The 7,910-nt window shown below is 43.7% G+C and overlaps 2 long non-coding RNA genes across 2 annotated transcripts; both read right to left on the bottom strand.

Moving 5' to 3' along the window:
* Window positions 1-2,412: 2,412 nt before the first annotated feature.
* LOC311352809 lies at window positions 2,413-3,319 on the bottom strand. The gene is made up of 3 exons (XR_014636941.1): window positions 3,192-3,319; window positions 2,859-2,882; window positions 2,413-2,761 (listed from the first exon to the last, which is right to left on the bottom strand). It is a non-coding gene; the product is annotated as an uncharacterized lncRNA (long non-coding RNA).
* A 1,158-nt stretch (window positions 3,320-4,477) lies between these two features.
* LOC311352709 lies at window positions 4,478-5,604 on the bottom strand. The gene is made up of 3 exons (XR_014636932.1): window positions 5,540-5,604; window positions 5,030-5,134; window positions 4,478-4,739 (listed from the first exon to the last, which is right to left on the bottom strand). It is a non-coding gene; the product is annotated as an uncharacterized lncRNA (long non-coding RNA).
* Window positions 5,605-7,910: the final 2,306 nt, after the last annotated feature.

Raw genomic sequence — 7,910 nt, 5'->3', positions numbered from 1 at the left:
GGCCCGGCCGAAACAACATTTGTTTCACTGAGACTCCTTTCAGCTGCCCACCCCTCCTTCTCCGGCTAATAAAATGCTTGAGGTGGCATTTTGAAAAGAGAAAACTTACATTTTAATAGAACTTGGTCCAAAGATAATTATGAGCCTTTGATTGATATCCAGAGAAAATTTGCAAAGACACAATCCTTTTTCCCACTTGTATTGGAGTGAACGGGGATATCTACTTCCGGAAGACGGAAACACTGGTTAGAAGGGTTGGACTGGATAGTTCTTCAGAAAGAAGGATTAAACAGAGAGGCCACAAGAAGATACAAACTATTCAGGGTCTGTCACAATCTGGCGACGATCGTCTGGAGAACCGGGGTTGATATAGAGGGAGATGATTGGTGATTGCCGGCAGGTGTGTGGAGTTGATGATGCCGGCAGGTGTGTGGAGCTGAATGGAGAGAAGGCTAGGCGGAGTTTGTGACATTACCCCCCCCCCCCTCTCAACGGACGCAACCTGGCGGATGCCTGGCTGCAGTCGTATGGGTACCGGTTGAAGTCAGTTATGAGGGATTGGTCTAGGATCTGCCTCCGGGGAATCCACGTCGGCGCCTCAGGGCCATACCCCTCCCAATGGACCAGATACTGGTAGCCCCTACCACCTCCAGTAACCGCCTGACCGTAAATGCCGGGTGGTTGTCGATGATCCGGAGGCGGTGGGTCTGGTGTGGGGGGGGGGGACAAGGGACTGGTGGAGACGGGCTTGATCAAGGAGACGTGGAAGGTTGGGTGGACACGAAGGGAGGGAGGGAGCCGAAGACGAACAGCACAGGGATTGACGAGGGAGTAGATAACAAAAGGACCAACATAACGGGGGGGGGGGGGGGGGCGAGCTTGCGGGAGTCTCCCCTGAGTGGGAGGTCCCGGGATGAGAGCCAAACCTGCTGGCCAGGGGCATAGCGAGGCGCCGGGGCCCGGTGGCGGTTAGCCTGACGGTTAGCCCGGTGGCGGTTAGCCTGACGTTGGGAGCGAGTGGAAGCCCGAAGTAGCGCAGCGTGGGTCTTACCCCAGGTGCGCTGGCAGCGGCGCATGTGGGCCTGAATGGAGGGGACAGAGATCTCTGCCTCCTGGGAAGGAAACAGAGGGGGCTGGTAACCCAGGGAGCATTGGAATGGGGACCGACCTGTAGGGGCACTAGAGAGGGAGTTGTGGGCGTACTCGACCCATGGCAATTGAGTACCCCCAGGAGGAAGGGTTGGAGGAGGTGACGCAACGGAGCATAGCCTCCATCTCCTGATTCACTTGCTCTGCTTGACCACTGGATTGGGGGTGGTAACCAGAAGAGAGGCTCGTGGTGGCTCCAAGGGCCGCGCAGAAGGCGCGCCAAACCTGGGAGATGAACTGGGGCCCACGATCGGAGACAATGTTGGAGGGAATGCCATGTGGGCGACCAAGAGGTCCGACCAAGAGGTCCCCCTGGCAGAGGGGAGGGCGGGGAGGGCAACAAAGTGAGCGGTCTTGGAAAAGCGGTCTATGATCGTGAGGATGAACGTGTGCCGTTGCACAACAGAACAAATTTACAAAGACTGAGTAATAATTCCTTTAATTTTGTAATAAACACATTGCAAGATAATGTATTACAAAGTACACTGACAAAGTGAACTACAAGTTTGTCATTAAACAGTTGGTTTAAATTGTGTTAATGTCACATATTCTTATCTATTGTGTTTTAGGTTTAGATTTTTACAGGGGATTATTCTAAGATTATTCTCAAGAGCTTGAATAAGAAAAAACCCAGTACTCCTCCCAGTACTCCTCCGCCTGCAACTGCAACAGCTGCACTTTCAGACACAGACCATCCTCCTAGGATTGCCCCTATTATGGCAAAGACTAGTCTTAGTAGAAGAGCTACCTGCGAGGACACACACACACACACACACACACACACACACACACACACACACACACACACACACACACACACACACACAATAACAGGAAGGATAGACTGCTCTGTAGTAATAAGGGAGTTATTGTGAGATAAGTAGACCACAGATAAATTGATAAATACACTATTTCATAAATATATAAGTAGCCCTCCCATGTAGTTACCACAGTACCCACATTACACACCAGGAAGGCTCACCTGTCGAGATATACTTGTGCCGTAGCGCAGGCCTGTAGCGAAGTGTTCGCAGTTCCTGTTTATGAGATTGTACCACGGCTGGGTGCCCACCAGCTTGAGAGCTTCCTTCTTGATGACCCTGGCGTTCCGGGGTGTCCGCTCGTGGTCCCACAAATTGTTGACTTTCCAATTGTTACCTGGAGCAACTTCTCTCAGTTGTTCCTTCTTCACTAAGCCTCTTGAACCCCCCCCGCCGCTACTGCTGCTGCTGCTTTGGCCGGATCCTTTATGGTATAAATAAGACAAAGGAGAGGGGCGCTCAATGCTAAAATGAAGGCCTATCCATTACAATGTCTTTTCTATGTTTGTTACATATTAAAGAGTTGGGGGATTTCACACATCACTTTCAGACCATATTCACATCTTCAACAAAAATACAACATGAAGATTTCTTGAAGTAGGATATGTTTAAGATGTGAGAAGATGTCAGCAGGCCCTGTGTTTGGTTCGTATTTTAAGAAATGTCTCGTGTTGTTAGGCCTACTTACCATCTGGTACCGTCAGGTGAACAACAAAGCCGTCTCCAGTGTATACAGCCCAATGCTTGAATCCAATACGAGGGATTTCTATCATGTCCCCAGGCTGTGGGCCCTAATTAAACATAAGAGATATTATTATCCTTCAGTCATAAAGCCTATGGTAAGGCGGAGCCATACAAATTACATCAACAGTTTGGACATAGACTCACCTCGGTTGACCTGAACCATGACATCTTGAAAAATGAACTTAGGAATTAACAACATAAATCATAAAGGGTTGAATATTAAAATTAGGTTATCATAATAATCACGTACATTAGCCACTAGCAAATCACATTTTAGCCTATTTAAATAGCCTTCACTAGGCCTGCTGTGCTATGACTAGGCCTACACATCGAGGTGTTTTAATCAAGCTACCAGATAACAGTTGAATTTTGATCTTATTTCTGTAAAAGAACATCACAAAAAGCATCCTATATCTGAACTTAGATTGTAGGCATACATATATATATATTAAAAAAAAAAAAAAAAGTTTATCCGACCTCTAGGCTTGTCCGAGGAAGAGCCTTAAGTAAGTGATCTGCTTGATCCAGAGGAAATATATATGTGCAAAGAAAACTTTCGCTTTCATAACAGGTCAGGAGCAAACCTGTACTAAATGCACTCTGCACTTTACTGCATAAACACTTTGTGCACTTTGGTTGTGTCTGTGTTTCATAACCGCATTGCCAAACTCGCCTCTCTTGAACTGCAGAAAGGGAGCACGAGAAAGAAGCTCTGCAAAACAGTCCTCTTTCAGGGGTTTTAGCTCATACAAACACTTTCATGTGTTTATATATAGATATATAATGTATTCATATATTATTTATGTATGCTATGTATATATTTATATATAGCCTAATCATATATGGTTTCTTCAACTTATTAAAATAGCTGACTTTACTGCCCCTATTTGTTTCTGATTCTCTATCATATTTATAGTGTGTGATTTGCAAAAAATACCTATCATAGCCTACATCACATATCATAGGGTGATCAGACGTCCCCGTTTTTGGTTGCCTGTCCCTGGCTAAATACAGAAAAACTACCTGTCCCCGTTTTGTTTTTGAAGACACATTAGGTTTTTCAATCAGATTGCTAGTCAAACTGGGGGAAAAAATCTGTTTTTCCCCCTTTTCAGGGATTACGTTCCCAGTTTTGATCTCGGACGTCTGGTCACTTTATATCATATATCAGAATATTCTATTACTGTTAAGCCCACTATGAATATTAAAACACGCCGAACAATGTGGCCTGTATCACGGCTACATGTATGACCTTTGCAGCCAAAAAAAAACCTGTGTGAAAATCAGTTTGGTATTCAGTGAGGTTTGATTAATTAAATGCGCTGACAGTTCATTGCACCAAACAGATTACACTGAGTGGAGCGGTCGACCGGTCCGAGATGGCGGCCCCGCGGCTCGTCAGCGCCAGTAGGCAGTAGCGGTCGATGTGGCGTCTACTCTTTATTATGTCTATGTCTGGAACACCCCATCAGAGCCAAAATCAGGTCCTTCATCCCTGCCCACCTCCTCCACTAGAACAGTGTGAAGCAGGAGCACCAGAGCATTTATTTCACCTAAACCGACTCACAGGGCATTCATTGCTACTATTGACCAACGTAAAATTAATGGAAAAACGGTGCAATGACATCTTTAAGGAACCCATGATCGCTCCACCCAATCCACTCAAATGTTCAATAACATAATACAATAAAGTGACAGCTAGTCTTTGTACGCCGTGCTCCTCTCCCTCCTGCCGTTGCACAACAGAACAAATTTACAAAGACTGAGTAATAATTCCTTTAATTTTGTAATAAACACATTGCAAGATAATGTATTACAAAGTTCACTGACAAAGTGAACTACAACTTTGTCATTAAACAGTTGGTTTAAATTGTGTTAATGTCACATATTCTTATCTATTGTGTTTTAGGATGAGGATTTTGCAAAGAGAAAACTCAGTAGGGCTGCTCCGAGTACAACTGGAGCAGCTGCACCAGCCGCAATTGCTGCTGGGATCGCCACTACGGCAGTAACAACTCCAAGTACCTGCGAGGACACACACACACACACACACACACACACACACACACACACACACACACACACACACACACACACACACACACACACACACACACAATTGTGATGCTGTGTACATGAGTAGAATATACGCTGTCCACAATAACAGGAAGGATAGACTGCTCTGTAGTAATAAGGGAGTTATTGTGAGATAAGTAGACCACAGATAAATTGATAAATACACTATTTCATAAATATATAAGTAGCCCTCCCATGTAGTTACCACAGTACCCACATTACACACCAGGAAGGCTCACCTGTCGAGATATACTTCTGCCGTAGCGCAGGTCTGTAGCGAAGTGTTCAGCCCAATGGCTGTATCCTGCACGAGGGATTTCTATCATGTCCCCAGGCTGTGGGTCCTAATTAAACATAAGAGATATTATTATCCTTCAGTCATAAAACCTATGGTAAGGCGGAGCCATACAAATTACATCAACAGTTTGGACATAGACTCACCTTGGTTGACATGAACCATGACATCTTGAAAAATGAACTTAGGAATTAACAACATAAATCATAAAGGGTTGAATATTAAAATTAGGTTATCATAATAATTACTTACATTAACCACTAGCAAATCACATTTTAGCCTATTTAAATGCTGTGCTATGACTAGGCCTACACATCGAGGTGTTTTAATCAAGCTACCAGATAACAGTTGAATTTTGATCTTATTTCTGTGAAAGAACATCATAAAAAGCATCCTATATCTGAACTTAGATTGTAGGCCTACATATTAAAAAAAAAGAAAAAGTTTATCCTACCTCTAGGCTTGTCCGAGGAAGAGCCTTAAGTAAGTGATCTGCTCGATTCAAAGAGGAAAAATTTGTGCAAAGAAAACTTTCGGTTTCATTACAAGTCAGGAAGGAAGGAACCATTATTTTCCAACCATCAAAGCCTACGAGTTTGCCTTCACTCATACTTTTACTGATTCAGTTTATTTTCACGCAACACCAAAGTCCCACAGTAACCAAGATCTTTTCATATGTTTACTGGTTTGAATGATAACCCTAACCCTGTGTGGCACTAAGACAATGTCCAATCAACTGTGTTGACATGGCATTAAAGTTATCCATCTATCTTATAGAAAACCATTGTACTGAAAGTGAAACTTCAATGTTTAAAGGTGCCATGACATGCCACCTGTGGTGTGATTAGCCGTTACAAGCCGTTTCCTGCCCTATATGACGTCACATGGGGCAGGAAGTGGGCGTGTCCACCTAGATGTGTACTGGATAGATCAGACTACCAGCATACCCAGTGGACTGTAGCAAACTTTGCTCATCTATCCGTCACACATCTAGGTGGACACGCACACCTGTGATGTGTTATGGGGCTGATTTCCAAAACGGCTTGTAACGGCTAATCCCACCACACCCGGTGGCATGTCATGGGACCTTTAACACACACTCATCCCCTTTGGCACCCCTTTTCTCAGGCACTTCTATCCAACGTGCTATAGTGCTACATCAATAAGGTGAACGCCCTAAACTATCACACACACACAATACACACAAGTGTAGTGTTTGTTAAGTGTAAGAAAGAACCAACTGATGTCAAATTGCATCACTTAGTGGTGGACCAAGGATAAACAACTACATAATTATGCATTTTGAGTGAACTGTTCCTTAGTCCTTAGTCCATCCACACAGGAAACTCTGAGTTGCATATGCATGCTGAACGTGAAAATGTTCTTCTACCTCGATTGCCTGCATTAGCAAATGAAAGAAAATGGACACATAAGCGGTTGAATCAGAAAAGCCTCACCAACTGACGTCAGTTGGTGAATTAGTATTCATGGCCTCGCCCACCTTGGCTTGCGACCATGGACCTATAAAGAATGGACACCGGATTGAGACGTGGCGCCAATTCATTCCTATGGAAACTGCTCAGTGGCGCAGGGTAACATCAAGGACAGAATTGCTTCCGCATCATGGGAGCCTAGCCACGCCCTAGTGCATGACGTTCCGGATGTAGAAATATTCTCGTTCTCTAGCATTGTTAGCATTGTGGCATCATAAGCGAGAGGTCTGAGCGAGCACAGTCGCATTGTTTACTGACCATGGAAGAATAAGTTACTAACACCCCTGATTATTCTCTATATGTGATACTATACGTGCACTGAGCCCTCTCAGAGGCCCGGCTGAAACATTTGTTTCACTATGGCTGGGTTGCACCAACATGGATTAAATTAATCCTGGTTTAGGGTTAATCTAGGTTTAAACTGATTTATAATTAATCAGAGACGCGTTGTACATCTTAGTTTTAACCCTGGATTAGTTAAACTAGTTTAAACAAGGATTAAAATAGGATTAGTTTGTGTTCAATGTCTGCAATGATGGATTCTGGCGAATGGTGAACAAATTCACGATGTATGCTTGATAAAGATGGAGCACATTAATTCACTAGCTTTCTCGTGAATAAATGATTAACTTGTTGCTTTTATTTACAGAGTATATTTACCAAGTCTATATTTACAGAGGGGAGAAAACGAGTGGCCCCTGCCCAAGTGGCACAGCTCAGGTCGGCCTTGAATTAAAATGCAAAGGCAAAAAAGGACGCGGCAGGAGAGAGGAGGCGGATGTTTCTACCTGGCGGAGGACCACCAATGATTATGGACCCTCTAGCTGGGCTGCCCCAACATGGTAGCTCAGGTCAAAGAAAATCACTGATATGATCCCGCAGCTGTGAAAACTATTTTCATAAATTTCAATTGGGTTTAACCTATCTCTAATTTTCCTGCGATGAACTCTTTCCTCTAACCCCATTCAGCGAAGATATACAGCCATGTTGTCAAGAAAACTGTGATAAACCTAACATAAACCTCCTCCAGAGGTGGTTCAAATATAACCATTAAACCAGGTTAAGAATAGGTTTAAAATTACTGGTGCAACAGACTTAAATTAATTAATCTCAGTTTAAATGGAGTTTAAACTGAGATTACCAAAGGGTTAAATATAACCAGGATTAATATTAAACAAGGTTTAAATTAGGTTTAAAGTTTGGTGCAACACGGTTAACAGTTAAACCTTGATTTAATCCAGTTTAAGAGTTAAACCATGTTGGTGCAACCCAGCCATAGACTCTGTAAATAAACGCAACAAGTTAATCATTTATTCACAAGAGAGCTAGTGA

The sequence above is a fragment of the Micromesistius poutassou genome, assembly GCF_964030765.1.
Source record: "Micromesistius poutassou genome assembly, chromosome: 9".
NCBI classification, from domain to species: Eukaryota; Metazoa; Chordata; class Actinopteri; order Gadiformes; family Gadidae; genus Micromesistius; species Micromesistius poutassou.
This window is presented reverse-complemented; position numbering and strand designations above follow the sequence as displayed.